This window comes from Microcebus murinus, chromosome 23 (assembly GCF_040939455.1).
Source record: "Microcebus murinus isolate Inina chromosome 23, M.murinus_Inina_mat1.0, whole genome shotgun sequence".
Taxonomy (NCBI): Eukaryota; Metazoa; Chordata; class Mammalia; order Primates; family Cheirogaleidae; genus Microcebus; species Microcebus murinus.
The window spans coordinates 2,090,778-2,106,704 of NC_134126.1; the positions used below are offsets into that span (position 1 = coordinate 2,090,778).

The 15,927-nt window shown below is 61.9% G+C and overlaps 4 pseudogenes; all 4 read left to right on the plus strand.

Moving 5' to 3' along the window:
- Positions 1–3,021: 3,021 nt before the first annotated feature.
- Positions 3,022–3,140, plus strand: LOC142863960 (uncharacterized; annotated as a pseudogene).
- Positions 3,141–7,093: 3,953 nt separating this feature from the next.
- LOC142863961 (uncharacterized) lies at positions 7,094–7,212 on the plus strand (annotated as a pseudogene).
- A 3,947-nt stretch (positions 7,213–11,159) lies between these two features.
- LOC142863962 (uncharacterized) lies at positions 11,160–11,278 on the plus strand (annotated as a pseudogene).
- A 3,928-nt stretch (positions 11,279–15,206) lies between these two features.
- LOC142863963 (uncharacterized) lies at positions 15,207–15,325 on the plus strand (annotated as a pseudogene).
- The last annotated feature ends 602 nt before the right edge of the window (positions 15,326–15,927 follow it).

Sequence of the window (15,927 nt, forward strand, 5' to 3'; positions counted from 1 at the left end):
ATTAAGGTGACATGTGTTGCCCGTGCCCCCCTCTCCCACCCCCGTGTTCTTATTCATTTACCTCTCATGTTGTTCCAGCGTATTGTGGGGGTACCAATGTTAAGGTCGGGTGCGTTGCCCTCTCCCAGCCTCCCCCCTCGGGTCAGAGCTTCAAGTGCGCCCATCCCCCAGTCGGTGCGCACCCACCGCATTCCTAATGGATGTGTATGCCCATCCCCTCCCCACACCCGCCCGACACCCACCCGATGAAGGTGATTCCTCTGTGTCCACTTAGGTGTCCATCAGTTCGTACCCATTTGCTGGTGAGCGTGAGCACGTGGTGCTCGTGTGTCCATTCTTGGGATACTTGGCTTACTGGAACGGGTTCCAGCTCTGGCCAGGAGAACCACGAGAGGTGCCCCCTCACCGCTGCTCCTCATAGCCGAATAGCACTCCGTGGTGTCCACGCGCCACATTTCATTTACGCACTCGTGGGTCGATGGGCACTCGGGTCGCTTCCAGGTCTTTGCGATTGTGACTTGTGCCCTGACTCTAACCCTAACCCTTACCCAGCCCGTCTCCTCCACGGCCCCTGCCTGACTGACTCCTTCCCGCCCGGCCTGTCACCTGTCACCGTCCTCTGCCCCTGCCTGACACGCTCCTCCCCGCCCGGGCTGTCACCGTCCTCGGCCCCTGCCTGACGGGGCTCCTCCGTCGCCTGGGCCTTCCAAGGGCTTGGTGTGGACGCTGGTTCCAGGACGCCCTCCCAGGAAGCCGGTAGCAGGGCGGCTGCGGCGTCTCCCGCAACCCAACCGTCCGACGGCCGGCCGGCCAGCCGGCCGCCCGTCCCTAAGTGGCCTGCGGGGGACGTGCTCCCGCTGTGCCGTGGGGGCCCAGCCTGGTGTCTTCTCTGAGGCCCCGCGGCTGCCGCTCCCCGCAAGGGGAGAGCCGCGGAGGTGGGGACCGCCTCCTCATGGGGACGTACACCCAGCTCTCCACGTCGGATTCCGGGGCTCTCTGTCCTGCCAGAAGGCCCAGCTGGCCTGCGGGTCCTTAGAGTGGCAAAAACATCCGAAAACTGAGATTGAGGGTCTGGTGGGTGTCTGCGCTTTTGTGCTGGGCACCCCAGGGAGGCCCGGGGGCTGGCTGGACAACGCGGTCTGCTGGGCTGGGGGGGGGGTTTGGAGGAGCAACTGATGCCCTTTGCACTTTGGGTAGCAAGTGTCTGAGGTGTCTCTGGGCCCTGCGCCATGTGGGGGCGGGGGCGGGGGCGGGGTGGGAGGAGGAGGAGGAGGAGGAGGACGAGGAGGAGGAGGCGGGAAGGGCTGTGGCCTGCAGTCGTGTTCCCCGGGGTGGCACGGCATGTGGCTTCTTCCACAGGCTGCTTGGCCTGGGCTCCCTGCACCTGGGCCTTTGGAGGACTGGCCCTGTGCTTGCCAACACTTCCTGCAGGGACCCAGAGCTGGGAGGTTGCATCTCTCAGCCCTGGGTCGGGCAGAGCCCCAGCGGGCCATGCCCACAAGCTCTCTCAGCACGGGTCCCCCAGAAGGCTCCTTTGGGACCAGGATTCTCTTGCGGGTGACTCTTTAAGGTCTGGCCCCTGGATGGAGGGGCACCAGGAGTAGAGGAGCAGGAAGGGGAAGGGGGTGGCCATGCGAGGGGACACTTTCAGGCCAAGTCCCAGCTTCAGCCTGATCCTCCTAGGAACCCCGGGGTGTACATCACACCTCCTGGTTGCCCCGCTCTGAGACAAGGAGCCGGGCTTCGCATTCCCACAGCAGCCAGTCGTGGGCTGAGGACACCTGGGGCGTTGGGAACTCCCTGGCTTCTCCTTGGATTAACATCTGGAGCTGCTTGGGAATCGTGCCGCCACACACACCCGAGTGCAGGTGTCTTCTGCACAGACTGCGGGCCTCGCTCTTCTGAATGCCGCTAGCTCGCCACCCACCCACGGGTGACCCTGGTCAGGGTACTTTCTCTCAGGGGCAGACTCTGATCCGGGCGGGCTACCGGTGTCTCTGTTTGCTCCTTTCTTTCTTCCATTTCGGGAAAGGCTTCCTTACTGGGTGTGGAAATCTCCAATGCCTTTCCTCGCCTATTCTGTCAGCTTTCAAATTCTCTTTCAGTTGCCACCCTCACAGATGGATTAGGAAACTCTTTCCGGTGCACTCATTAGTGAAATGACCTCAATGACGCTGGAATCCAATATCTAGTCGCCGATTTTTAGCGAGTCCACACGCCAGGGTGGTTGGGGTCCAATGCAGCCCCTGCCAGGCCCAGGCCCCTTGGACTGGGCCACAGGAGGACACAGAGGAGCGTCCCGGCCCCCACGGTAGCGTTGCCGGCAGTTCTCCAAGGGCTTGGGGGTTTTCCAGAGGGAGGAGATGGAGGGGACTGATTTCTTCAGCGCCCCACAAACCACGCCACCCCACCCCACCCATGGGACACATCCCGAGAGAGAGAGAGAGAGAGAGAGAGAGAGAGAGAGAGAGAGAGAGAGAGAGAGAGAGAGAGAGAGAGAGAGACGCCCCATACACTCGCTCCCCTCCCCCGTGCGCTGTGCCCCAGCCCTGGCCCGGGGGAATAGGCGGCCGCCCGGCCACAGGGCGCGGGGCGCAGCTGAAAGGGGTTGTGGGGAGGGCGGCCCCTGGCTGGGGTCAAAGGGCGAGCGCCCCGCCCGCCCGTGCGCAGTCAGCGCGCTGGGGGTGGGGGCGGGGAGGTGAAGGAGGCCAGGCGAGGAGAGGAGGGGGGCTGGAAGGTCTCCACCTTGGCGGGTCCAGCCGTGGAGGCGCGTCTTGTGTGAGTGTGAGTGAGTGAGTGAGTGTGAGTGTGAGTGTGTGTGTATAGAGAGACAGCCCCCAACCCCGGCCCGCCGCTCCCTGCCCGCCCCGCCTGTCACCCCCGCCCGCCGGACCCGGCCGGCGAACTCAACAGGCCCGGCCCGGCGCGGGTCAGCGCCGGCGCGGGGCCTGGGGCGGGAGGAGGCGGCGGGGAAGCGCAGAGAGGCTCGGCTTCTTGAGCGGGGCAGGGGCGCCCTCCGGCGTCCACGGCCACACCACCCTGAACGCGCCCGATCTCCTCTGGTCTCGGAAGCTAAGCAGGGTCGGGCCTGGTTAGAACTTGGATGGGAGACCGCCCGGGAATACCGGGTGCCTTAGGCTTCTTCTTCTTCTTTTTTTTTTTTCTTCTTTTTTTTTTTTTTTTGCCTCTGGTTCTGTCGCGTTTCTGGGAGTGCGGGGGCGGCCCGGGGTGGGGGTGACCCCCACCCTCAGCGCCCGCCGCGGTGCCTGGCGCCCCAGCCCGCACCGTGGGGCCTCCTCTTGTCCCGAGCCGCGACACCGCCGCCACGCGGCAGCATGCGTGGCTTCTGGACTGTCAGGTCTCAGACCAAAGGTCTGCTCTGTGGGAACCGACACGCTGGAGGAAACCTTGAGAGTCTGAGAGGGGAGGGAGTTCCCGAAGAAGGCCAGGATGTCATTTTGAGGGAGTATGTGACCAGAACTCCTCCCGTTGCTTTTGGGGTTCTATGGGCTACACGTAGGAATCTCTGGTGGTGGCACCTGATGTTGGGGGATCCGGAGTCACACCCAGACCTGCTCCACAGGCCTCCTTTTACTTTTCTCTTCGGATTCGTTATTTTTTTATTTATTTATTTATTTATTTATTTATTTATTTATTTATTTTTTTTTGAGACAGAGTCTCGGTTTGTTGCCCAGGCTAGAGTGAGTGCCGTGGCGTCAGCCTAGCTCACAGCAACTTCAAACTCCTGGGCTGGAGTGATCCTTCTGCCTCAGCCTCCCGGGTAGCTGGGACTACAGGCATGCGCCACCATGCCCAGCTAATTTTTTATATATATATATATATATCAGTTGGCCAATTAATTTCTTTCTATTGATAGTAGAGACGGGGTCTCGCTCTTGCTCAGGCTGGTTTTGAACTCCTGACCTTGAGCAATCCACCCGCCTCGGCCTCCCAAGAGCTAGGATTACAGGCGTGAGCCACAGCGCCCGGCCGGATTCATTATTTTTAAAAAGTGTCTCTTATCTCTATTATTGCATTTTCTTTTCTCTCTCTTTTCAAGCAGATGATGGGAGTCCAAGTATTAAGGTGACATGTGTTGCCCGTGCCCCCCTCTCCCACCCCCGTGTTCTTATTCATTTACCTCTCATGTTGTTCCAGCGTATTGTGGGGGTACCAATGTTAAGGTCGGGTGCGTTGCCCTCTCCCAGCCTCCCCCCTCGGGTCAGAGCTTCAAGTGCGCCCATCCCCCAGTCGGTGCGCACCCACCGCATTCCTAATGGATGTGTATGCCCATCCCCTCCCCACACCCGCCCGACACCCACCCGATGAAGGTGATTCCTCTGTGTCCACTTAGGTGTCCATCAGTTCGTACCCATTTGCTGGTGAGCGTGAGCACGTGGTGCTCGTGTGTCCATTCTTGGGATACTTGGCTTACTGGAACGGGTTCCAGCTCTGGCCAGGAGAACCACGAGAGGTGCCCCCTCACCGCTGCTCCTCATAGCCGAATAGCACTCCGTGGTGTCCACGCGCCACATTTCATTTACGCACTCGTGGGTCGATGGGCACTCGGGTCGCTTCCAGGTCTTTGCGATTGTGACTTGTGCCCTGACTCTAACCCTAACCCTTACCCAGCCCGTCTCCTCCACGGCCCCTGCCTGACTGACTCCTTCCCGCCCGGCCTGTCACCTGTCACCGTCCTCTGCCCCTGCCTGACACGCTCCTCCCCGCCCGGGCTGTCACCGTCCTCGGCCCCTGCCTGACGGGGCTCCTCCGTCGCCTGGGCCTTCCAAGGGCTTGGTGTGGACGCTGGTTCCAGGACGCCCTCCCAGGAAGCCGGTAGCAGGGCGGCTGCGGCGTCTCCCGCAACCCAACCGTCCGACGGCCGGCCGGCCAGCCGGCCGCCCGTCCCTAAGTGGCCTGCGGGGGACGTGCTCCCGCTGTGCCGTGGGGGCCCAGCCTGGTGTCTTCTCTGAGGCCCCGCGGCTGCCGCTCCCCGCAAGGGGAGAGCCGCGGAGGTGGGGACCGCCTCCTCATGGGGACGTACACCCAGCTCTCCACGTCGGATTCCGGGGCTCTCTGTCCTGCCAGAAGGCCCAGCTGGCCTGCGGGTCCTTAGAGTGGCAAAAACATCCGAAAACTGAGATTGAGGGTCTGGTGGGTGTCTGCGCTTTTGTGCTGGGCACCCCAGGGAGGCCCGGGGGCTGGCTGGACAACGCGGTCTGCTGGGCTGGGGGGGGGGTTTGGAGGAGCAACTGATGCCCTTTGCACTTTGGGTAGCAAGTGTCTGAGGTGTCTCTGGGCCCTGCGCCATGTGGGGGCGGGGGCGGGGGCGGGGTGGGAGGAGGAGGAGGAGGAGGAGGACGAGGAGGAGGAGGAGGCGGGAAGGGCTGTGGCCTGCAGTCGTGTTCCCCGGGGTGGCACGGCATGTGGCTTCTTCCACAGGCTGCTTGGCCTGGGCTCCCTGCACCTGGGCCTTTGGAGGACTGGCCCTGTGCTTGCCAACACTTCCTGCAGGGACCCAGAGCTGGGAGGTTGCATCTCTCAGCCCTGGGTCGGGCAGAGCCCCAGCGGGCCATGCCCACAAGCTCTCTCAGCACGGGTCCCCCAGAAGGCTCCTTTGGGACCAGGATTCTCTTGCGGGTGACTCTTTAAGGTCTGGCCCCTGGATGGAGGGGCACCAGGAGTAGAGGAGCAGGAAGGGGAAGGGGGTGGCCATGCGAGGGGACACTTTCAGGCCAAGTCCCAGCTTCAGCCTGATCCTCCTAGGAACCCCGGGGTGTACATCACACCTCCTGGTTGCCCCGCTCTGAGACAAGGAGCCGGGCTTCGCATTCCCACAGCAGCCAGTCGTGGGCTGAGGACACCTGGGGCGTTGGGAACTCCCTGGCTTCTCCTTGGATTAACATCTGGAGCTGCTTGGGAATCGTGCCGCCACACACACCCGAGTGCAGGTGTCTTCTGCACAGACTGCGGGCCTCGCTCTTCTGAATGCCGCTAGCTCGCCACCCACCCACGGGTGACCCTGGTCAGGGTACTTTCTCTCAGGGGCAGACTCTGATCCGGGCGGGCTACCAGTGTCTCTGTTTGCTCCTTTCTTTCTTCCATTTCGGGAAAGGCTTCCTTACTGGGTGTGGAAATCTCCAATGCCTTTCCTCGCCTATTCTGTCAGCTTTCAAATTCTCTTTCAGTTGCCACCCTCACAGATGGATTAGGAAACTCTTTCCGGTGCACTCATTAGTGAAATGACCTCAATGACGCTGGAATCCAATATCTAGTCGCCGATTTTTAGCGAGTCCACACGCCAGGGTGGTTGGGGTCCAATGCAGCCCCTGCCAGGCCCAGGCCCCTTGGACTGGGCCACAGGAGGACACAGAGGAGCGTCCCGGCCCCCACGGTAGCGTTGCCGGCAGTTCTCCAAGGGCTTGGGGGTTTTCCAGAGGGAGGAGATGGAGGGGACTGATTTCTTCAGCGCCCCACAAACCACGCCACCCCACCCCACCCATGGGACACATCCTGAGAGAGAGAGAGAGAGAGAGAGAGAGAGAGAGAGAGAGAGAGAGAGAGAGAGAGAGAGACGCCCCATACACTCGCTCCCCTCCCCCGTGCGCTGTGCCCCAGCCCTGGCCCGGGGGAATAGGCGGCCGCCCGGCCACAGGGCGCGGGGCGCAGCTGAAAGGGGTTGTGGGGGAGGGCGGCCCCTGGCTGGGGTCAAAGGGCGAGCGCCCCGCCCGCCCATGCGCAGTCAGCGCGCTGGGGGTGGGGGCGGGGAGGTGAAGGAGGCCAGGCGAGGAGAGGAGGGGGGCTGGAAGGTCTCCACCTTGGCGGGTCCAGCCGTGGAGGCACATCTTGTGTGAGTGTGAGTGAGTGAGTGAGTGTGAGTGTGAGTGTGTGTGTATAGAGAGACAGCCCCCAACCCCGGCCCGCCGCTCCCTGCCCGCCCCGCCTGTCACCCCCGCCCGCCGGACCCGGCCGGCGAACTCAACAGGCCCGGCCCGGCGCGGGTCAGCGCCGGCGCGGGGCCTGGGGCGGGAGGAGGCGGCGGGGAAGCGCAGAGAGGCTCGGCTTCTTGAGCGGGACAGGGGCGCCCTCCGGCGTCCACGGCCACACCACCCTGAACGCGCCCGATCTCCTCTGGTCTCGGAAGCTAAGCAGGGTCGGGCCTGGTTAGAACTTGGATGGGAGACCGCCCGGGAATACCGGGTGCCTTAGGCTTCTTCTTCTTCTTTTTTTTTTTTTTTTGCCTCTGGTTCTGTCGCGTTTCTGGGAGTGCGGGGGCGGCCCGGGGTGGGGGTGACCCCCACCCTCAGCGCCCGCCGCGGTGCCTGGCGCCCCAGCCCGCACCGTGGGGCCTCCTCTTGTCCCGAGCCGCGACACCGCCGCCACGCGGCAGCATGCGTGGCTTCTGGACTGTCAGGTCTCAGACCAAAGGTCTGCTCTGTGGGAACTGACACGCTGGAGGAAACCTTGAGAGTCTGAGAGGGGAGGGAGTTCCCGAAGAAGGCCAGGATGTCATTTTGAGGGAGTATGTGACCAGAACTCCTCCCGTTGCTTTTGGGGTTCTATGGGCTACACGTAGGAATCTCTGGTGGTGGCACCTGATGTTGGGGGATCCGGAGTCACACCCAGACCTGCTCCACAGGCCTCCTTTTACTTTTCTCTTCGGATTCGTTATTTTTTTATTTATTTATTTATTTATTTATTTATTTATTTATTTATTTATTTATTTTTTTTTGAGACAGAGTCTCGGTTTGTTGCCCAGGCTAGAGTGAGTGCCGTGGCGTCAGCCTAGCTCACAGCAACTTCAAACTCCTGGGCTGGAGTGATCCTTCTGCCTCAGCCTCCCGGGTAGCTGGGACTACAGGCATGCGCCACCATGCCCAGCTAATTTTTTATATATATATATATATCAGTTGGCCAATTAATTTCTTTCTATTGATAGTAGAGACGGGGTCTCGCTCTTGCTCAGGCTGGTTTTGAACTCCTGACCTTGAGCAATCCACCCGCCTCGGCCTCCCAAGAGCTAGGATTACAGGCGTGAGCCACAGCGCCCGGCCGGATTCATTATTTTTAAAAAGTGTCTCTTATCTCTATTATTGCATTTTCTTTTCTCTCTCTTTTCAAGCAGATGATGGGAGTCCAAGTATTAAGGTGACATGTGTTGCCCGTGCCCCCCTCTCCCACCCCCGTGTTCTTATTCATTTACCTCTCATGTTGTTCCAGCGTATTGTGGGGGTACCAATGTTAAGGTCGGGTGCGTTGCCCTCTCCCAGCCTCCCCCCTCGGGTCAGAGCTTCAAGTGCGCCCATCCCCCAGTCGGTGCGCACCCACCGCATTCCTAATGGATGTGTATGCCCATCCCCTCCCCACACCCGCCCGACACCCACCCGATGAAGGTGATTCCTCTGTGTCCACTTAGGTGTCCATCAGTTCGTACCCATTTGCTGGTGAGCGTGAGCACGTGGTGCTCGTGTGTCCATTCTTGGGATACTTGGCTTACTGGAACGGGTTCCAGCTCTGGCCAGGAGAACCACGAGAGGTGCCCCCTCACCGCTGCTCCTCATAGCCGAATAGCACTCCGTGGTGTCCACGCGCCACATTTCATTTACGCACTCGTGGGTCGATGGGCACTCGGGTCGCTTCCAGGTCTTTGCGATTGTGACTTGTGCCCTGACTCTAACCCTAACCCTTACCCAGCCCGTCTCCTCCACGGCCCCTGCCTGACTGACTCCTTCCCGCCCGGCCTGTCACCTGTCACCGTCCTCTGCCCCTGCCTGACACGCTCCTCCCCGCCCGGGCTGTCACCGTCCTCGGCCCCTGCCTGACGGGGCTCCTCCGTCGCCTGGGCCTTCCAAGGGCTTGGTGTGGACGCTGGTTCCAGGACGCCCTCCCAGGAAGCCGGTAGCAGGGCGGCTGCGGCGTCTCCCGCAACCCAACCGTCCGACGGCCGGCCGGCCAGCCGGCCGCCCGTCCCTAAGTGGCCTGCGGGGGACGTGCTCCCGCTGTGCCGTGGGGGCCCAGCCTGGTGTCTTCTCTGAGGCCCCGCGGCTGCCGCTCCCCGCAAGGGGAGAGCCGCGGAGGTGGGGACCGCCTCCTCATGGGGACGTACACCCAGCTCTCCACGTCGGATTCCGGGGCTCTCTGTCCTGCCAGAAGGCCCAGCTGGCCTGCGGGTCCTTAGAGTGGCAAAAACATCCGAAAACTGAGATTGAGGGTCTGGTGGGTGTCTGCGCTTTTGTGCTGGGCACCCCAGGGAGGCCCGGGGGCTGGCTGGACAACGCGGTCTGCTGGGCTGGGGGGGGGGTTTGGAGGAGCAACTGATGCCCTTTGCACTTTGGGTAGCAAGTGTCTGAGGTGTCTCTGGGCCCTGCGCCATGTGGGGGCGGGGGCGGGGGCGGGGTGGGAGGAGGAGGAGGAGGAGGAGGACGAGGAGGAGGAGGAGGCGGGAAGGGCTGTGGCCTGCAGTCGTGTTCCCCGGGGTGGCACGGCATGTGGCTTCTTCCACAGGCTGCTTGGCCTGGGCTCCCTGCACCTGGGCCTTTGGAGGACTGGCCCTGTGCTTGCCAACACTTCCTGCAGGGACCCAGAGCTGGGAGGTTGCATCTCTCAGCCCTGGGTCGGGCAGAGCCCCAGCGGGCCATGCCCACAAGCTCTCTCAGCACGGGTCCCCCAGAAGGCTCCTTTGGGACCAGGATTCTCTTGCGGGTGACTCTTTAAGGTCTGGCCCCTGGATGGAGGGGCACCAGGAGTAGAGGAGCAGGAAGGGGAAGGGGGTGGCCATGCGAGGGGACACTTTCAGGCCAAGTCCCAGCTTCAGCCTGATCCTCCTAGGAACCCCGGGGTGTACATCACACCTCCTGGTTGCCCCGCTCTGAGACAAGGAGCCGGGCTTCGCATTCCCACAGCAGCCAGTCGTGGGCTGAGGACACCTGGGGCGTTGGGAACTCCCTGGCTTCTCCTTGGATTAACATCTGGAGCTGCTTGGGAATCGTGCCGCCACACACACCCGAGTGCAGGTGTCTTCTGCACAGACTGCGGGCCTCGCTCTTCTGAATGCCGCTAGCTCGCCACCCACCCACGGGTGACCCTGGTCAGGGTACTTTCTCTCAGGGGCAGACTCTGATCCGGGCGGGCTACCGGTGTCTCTGTTTGCTCCTTTCTTTCTTCCATTTCGGGAAAGGCTTCCTTACTGGGTGTGGAAATCTCCAATGCCTTTCCTCGCCTATTCTGTCAGCTTTCAAATTCTCTTTCAGTTGCCACCCTCACAGATGGATTAGGAAACTCTTTCCGGTGCACTCATTAGTGAAATGACCTCAATGACGCTGGAATCCAATATCTAGTCGCCGATTTTTAGCGAGTCCACACGCCAGGGTGGTTGGGGTCCAATGCAGCCCCTGCCAGGCCCAGGCCCCTTGGACTGGGCCACAGGAGGACACAGAGGAGCGTCCCGGCCCCCACGGTAGCGTTGCCGGCAGTTCTCCAAGGGCTTGGGGGTTTTCCAGAGGGAGGAGATGGAGGGGACTGATTTCTTCAGCGCCCCACAAACCACGCCACCCCACCCCACCCATGGGACACATCCCGAGAGAGAGAGAGAGAGAGAGAGAGAGAGAGAGAGAGAGAGAGAGAGAGAGAGAGAGAGAGAGAGACGCCCCATACACTCGCTCCCCTCCCCCGTGCGCTGTGCCCCAGCCCTGGCCCGGGGAATAGGCGGCCGCCCGGCCACAGGGCGCGGGGCGCAGCTGAAAGGGGTTGTGGGGAGGGCGGCCCCTGGCTGGGGTCAAAGGGCGAGCGCCCCGCCCGCCCGTGCGCAGTCAGCGCGCTGGGGGTGGGGGCGGGGAGGTGAAGGAGGCCAGGCGAGGAGAGGAGGGGGGCTGGAAGGTCTCCACCTTGGCGGGTCCAGCCGTGGAGGCGCATCTTGTGTGAGTGTGAGTGAGTGAGTGAGTGTGAGTGTGAGTGTGTGTGTATAGAGAGACAGCCCCCAACCCCGGCCCGCCGCTCCCTGCCCGCCCCGCCTGTCACCCCCGCCCGCCGGACCCGGCCGGCGAACTCAACAGGCCCGGCCCGGCGCGGGTCAGCGCCGGCGCGGGGCCTGGGGCGGGAGGAGGCGGCGGGGAAGCGCAGAGAGGCTCGGCTTCTTGAGCGGGGCAGGGGCGCCCTCCGGCGTCCACGGCCACACCACCCTGAACGCGCCCGATCTCCTCTGGTCTCGGAAGCTAAGCAGGGTCGGGCCTGGTTAGAACTTGGATGGGAGACCGCCCGGGAATACCGGGTGCCTTAGGCTTCTTCTTCTTCTTTTTTTTTTTTTTTGCCTCTGGTTCTGTCGCGTTTCTGGGAGTGCGGGGGCGGCCCGGGGTGGGGGTGACCCCCACCCTCAGCGCCCGCCGCGGTGCCTGGCGCCCCAGCCCGCACCGTGGGGCCTCCTCTTGTCCCGAGCCGCGACACCGCCGCCACGCGGCAGCATGCGTGGCTTCTGGACTGTCAGGTCTCAGACCAAAGGTCTGCTCTGTGGGAACCGACACGCTGGAGGAAACCTTGAGAGTCTGAGAGGGGAGGGAGTTCCCGAAGAAGGCCAGGATGTCATTTTGAGGGAGTATGTGACCAGAACTCCTCCCGTTGCTTTTGGGGTTCTATGGGCTACACGTAGGAATCTCTGGTGGTGGCACCTGATGTTGGGGGATCCGGAGTCACACCCAGACCTGCTCCACAGGCCTCCTTTTACTTTTCTCTTCGGATTCGTTATTTTTTTATTTATTTATTTATTTATTTATTTATTTTATTTTTTTTTTTTTTTTGAGACAGAGTCTCGGTTTGTTGCCCAGGCTAGAGTGAGTGCCGTGGCGTCAGCCTAGCTCACAGCAACTTCAAACTCCTGGGCTGGAGTGATCCTTCTGCCTCAGCCTCCCGGGTAGCTGGGACTACAGGCATGTGCCACCATGCCCAGCTAATTTTATATATATATATATATATCAGTTGGCCAATTAATTTCTTTCTATTGATAGTAGAGACGGGGTCTCGCTCTTGCTCAGGCTGGTTTTGAACTCCTGACCTTGAGCAATCCACCCGCCTCGGCCTCCCAAGAGCTAGGATTACAGGCGTGAGCCACAGCGCCCGGCCGGATTCATTATTTTTAAAAAGTGTCTCTTATCTCTATTATTGCATTTTCTTTTCTCTCTCTTTTCAAGCAGATGATGGGAGTCCAAGTATTAAGGTGACATGTGTTGCCCGTGCCCCCCTCTCCCACCCCCGTGTTCTTATTCATTTACCTCTCATGTTGTTCCAGCGTATTGTGGGGGTACCAATGTTAAGGTCGGGTGCGTTGCCCTCTCCCAGCCTCCCCCCTCGGGTCAGAGCTTCAAGTGCGCCCATCCCCCAGTCGGTGCGCACCCACCGCATTCCTAATGGATGTGTATGCCCATCCCCTCCCCACACCCGCCCGACACCCACCCGATGAAGGTGATTCCTCTGTGTCCACTTAGGTGTCCATCAGTTCGTACCCATTTGCTGGTGAGCGTGAGCACGTGGTGCTCGTGTGTCCATTCTTGGGATACTTGGCTTACTGGAACGGGTTCCAGCTCTGGCCAGGAGAACCACGAGAGGTGCCCCCTCACCGCTGCTCCTCATAGCCGAATAGCACTCCGTGGTGTCCACGCGCCACATTTCATTTACGCACTCGTGGGTCGATGGGCACTCGGGTCGCTTCCAGGTCTTTGCGATTGTGACTTGTGCCCTGACTCTAACCCTAACCCTTACCCAGCCCGTCTCCTCCACGGCCCCTGCCTGACTGACTCCTTCCCGCCCGGCCTGTCACCTGTCACCGTCCTCTGCCCCTGCCTGACACGCTCCTCCCCGCCCGGGCTGTCACCGTCCTCGGCCCCTGCCTGACGGGGCTCCTCCGTCGCCTGGGCCTTCCAAGGGCTTGGTGTGGACGCTGGTTCCAGGACGCCCTCCCAGGAAGCCGGTAGCAGGGCGGCTGCGGCGTCTCCCGCAACCCAACCGTCCGACGGCCGGCCGGCCAGCCGGCCGCCCGTCCCTAAGTGGCCTGCGGGGGACGTGCTCCCGCTGTGCCGTGGGGGCCCAGCCTGGTGTCTTCTCTGAGGCCCCGCGGCTGCCGCTCCCCGCAAGGGGAGAGCCGCGGAGGTGGGGACCGCCTCCTCATGGGGACGTACACCCAGCTCTCCACGTCGGATTCCGGGGCTCTCTGTCCTGCCAGAAGGCCCAGCTGGCCTGCGGGTCCTTAGAGTGGCAAAAACATCCGAAAACTGAGATTGAGGGTCTGGTGGGTGTCTGCGCTTTTGTGCTGGGCACCCCAGGGAGGCCCGGGGGCTGGCTGGACAACGCGGTCTGCTGGGCTGGGGGGGGGTTTGGAGGAGCAACTGATGCCCTTTGCACTTTGGGTAGCAAGTGTCTGAGGTGTCTCTGGGCCCTGCGCCATGTGGGGGCGGGGGCGGGGGCGGGGTGGGAGGAGGAGGAGGAGGAGGAGGACGAGGAGGAGGAGGAGGCGGGAAGGGCTGTGGCCTGCAGTCGTGTTCCCCGGGGTGGCACGGCATGTGGCTTCTTCCACAGGCTGCTTGGCCTGGGCTCCCTGCACCTGGGCCTTTGGAGGACTGGCCCTGTGCTTGCCAACACTTCCTGCAGGGACCCAGAGCTGGGAGGTTGCATCTCTCAGCCCTGGGTCGGGCAGAGCCCCAGCGGGCCATGCCCACAAGCTCTCTCAGCACGGGTCCCCCAGAAGGCTCCTTTGGGACCAGGATTCTCTTGCGGGTGACTCTTTAAGGTCTGGCCCCTGGATGGAGGGGCACCAGGAGTAGAGGAGCAGGAAGGGGAAGGGGGTGGCCATGCGAGGGGACACTTTCAGGCCAAGTCCCAGCTTCAGCCTGATCCTCCTAGGAACCCCGGGGTGTACATCACACCTCCTGGTTGCCCCGCTCTGAGACAAGGAGCCGGGCTTCGCATTCCCACAGCAGCCAGTCGTGGGCTGAGGACACCTGGGGCGTTGGGAACTCCCTGGCTTCTCCTTGGATTAACATCTGGAGCTGCTTGGGAATCGTGCCGCCACACACACCCGAGTGCAGGTGTCTTCTGCACAGACTGCGGGCCTCGCTCTTCTGAATGCCGCTAGCTCGCCACCCACCCACGGGTGACCCTGGTCAGGGTACTTTCTCTCAGGGGCAGACTCTGATCCGGGCGGGCTACCGGTGTCTCTGTTTGCTCCTTTCTTTCTTCCATTTCGGGAAAGGCTTCCTTACTGGGTGTGGAAATCTCCAATGCCTTTCCTCGCCTATTCTGTCAGCTTTCAAATTCTCTTTCAGTTGCCACCCTCACAGATGGATTAGGAAACTCTTTCCGGTGCACTCATTAGTGAAATGACCTCAATGACGCTGGAATCCAATATCTAGTCGCCGATTTTTAGCGAGTCCACACGCCAGGGTGGTTGGGGTCCAATGCAGCCCCTGCCAGGCCCAGGCCCCTTGGACTGGGCCACAGGAGGACACAGAGGAGCGTCCCGGCCCCCACGGTAGCGTTGCCGGCAGTTCTCCAAGGGCTTGGGGGTTTTCCAGAGGGAGGAGATGGAGGGGACTGATTTCTTCAGCGCCCCACAAACCACGCCACCCCACCCCACCCATGGGACACATCCCGAGAGAGAGAGAGAGAGAGAGAGAGAGAGAGAGAGAGAGAGAGAGAGAGAGAGAGAGAGAGACGCCCCATACACTCGCTCCCCTCCCCCGTGCGCTGTGCCCCAGCCCTGGCCCGGGGGAATAGGCGGCCGCCCGGCCACAGGGCGCGGGGCGCAGCTGAAAGGGGTTGTGGGGAGGGCGGCCCCTGGCTGGGGTCAAAGGGCGAGCGCCCCGCCCGCCCGTGCGCAGTCAGCGCGCTGGGGGTGGGGGCGGGGAGGTGAAGGAGGCCAGGCGAGGAGAGGAGGGGGGCTGGAAGGTCTCCACCTTGGCGGGTCCAGCCGTGGAGGCGCGTCTTGTGTGAGTGTGAGTGAGTGAGTGAGTGTGAGTGTGTGTGTATAGAGAGACAGCCCCCAACCCCGGCCCGCCGCTCCCTGCCCGCCCCGCCTGTCACCCCCGCCCGCCGGACCCGGCCGGCGAACTCAACAGGCCCGGCCCGGCGCGGGTCAGCGCCGGCGCGGGGCCTGGGGCGGGAGGAGGCGGCGGGGAAGCGCAGAGAGGCTCGGCTTCTTGAGCGGGGCAGGGGCGCCCTCCGGCGTCCACGGCCACACCACCCTGAACGCGCCCGATCTCCTCTGGTCTCGGAAGCTAAGCAGGGTCGGGCCTGGTTAGAACTTGGATGGGAGACCGCCCGGGAATACCGGGTGCCTTAGGCTTCTTCTTCTTCTTTTTTTTTTTTTTTTGCCTCTGGTTCTGTCGCGTTTCTGGGAGTGCGGGGGCGGCCCGGGGTGGGGGTGACCCCCACCCTCAGCGCCCGCCGCGGTGCCTGGCGCCCCAGCCCGCACCGTGGGGCCTCCTCTTGTCCCGAGCCGCGACACCGCCGCCACGCGGCAGCATGCGTGGCTTCTGGACTGTCAGGTCTCAGACCAAAGGTCTGCTCTGTGGGAACCGACACGCTGGAGGAAACCTTGAGAGTCTGAGAGGGGAGGGAGTTCCCGAAGAAGGCCAGGATGTCATTTTGAGGGAGTATGTGACCAGAACTCCTCCCGTTGCTTTTGGGGTTCTATGGGCTACACGTAGGAATCTCTGGTGGTGGCACCTGATGTTGGGGGATCCGGAGTCACACCCAGACCTGCTCCACAGGCCTCCTTTTACTTTTCTCTTCGGATTCGTTATTTTTTTATTTATTTATTTATTTATTTATTTATTTATTTATTTATTTATTTATTTATTTTTTTTTTTTTGAGACAGAGTCTCAGTTTGTTGCCCAGGCTAGAGTGAGTGCCGTGGCGTCAGCCTAGCTCACAGCAACTTCAAA